General features: G+C 32.6%; 1 long non-coding RNA gene across 1 annotated transcript; it reads right to left on the minus strand.

Moving 5' to 3' along the window:
* On the minus strand, nucleotides 1–619 carry LOC121939984. Its single transcript, XR_006105557.1, has 3 exons — nucleotides 533–619; nucleotides 148–195; nucleotides 1–22 (listed from the first exon to the last, which is right to left on the minus strand). It is a non-coding gene; the product is annotated as an uncharacterized LOC121939984 (long non-coding RNA).
* Nucleotides 620–626: the final 7 nt, after the last annotated feature.

Raw genomic sequence — 626 nt, forward strand, 5'->3', positions numbered from 1 at the left:
TTCCTCCATTCCTCAGGAAAAGCTGACAAGTAAAGAGGAAATGTTATGTAACAAATCACATTTTAGGAAAATGTTATCACAAATGAGGAATATCCTATTTTTTTGTATACATTTACACCATGTTCTGTGATATTTTGAATATCTTACAAGGAGAAGGTGGGCAGGGTTGAGGTTTGGACGGCCTGGGTCCCATGGCTACAAGACAGTATAGCAACATGTTAACAAGAGTCTTAATTTCTAAAACCAAATCAAATGTTAAAGACATTGCTCGTGCAACATAGTTGAGTCTGAACAAATAAATATCCAAAAATATTACATTTCAACAAAGTTAATTTTTAGTTTTATGAAATCGAAACAGAGAAAGTGAAAGCAAAAAGGGTAAAAAACAAAATATGAAAACATTTATAGGCAACTAACATTCATCTAGTTCAAGAAGACCGCACTATCCAGCATCTTCTTGCTCTTTGTTAAACTTTTCTATCCAGAAATATTTTACATTTTTCAGAATAACTATCGCTAAACTATATCTTACCTTAGTGGTTGTGTTGTGATGCTGATGCTTCACATCAAGCAGTCCTTCTGAAATTGAGAAAATAAGCTTTTTTGTTGTATTGTATTCCAAGTTT

The sequence above is a fragment of the Plectropomus leopardus genome, unplaced genomic scaffold, assembly GCF_008729295.1.
Source record: "Plectropomus leopardus isolate mb unplaced genomic scaffold, YSFRI_Pleo_2.0 unplaced_scaffold69556, whole genome shotgun sequence".
Classification (NCBI taxonomy): Eukaryota; Metazoa; Chordata; class Actinopteri; order Perciformes; family Serranidae; genus Plectropomus; species Plectropomus leopardus.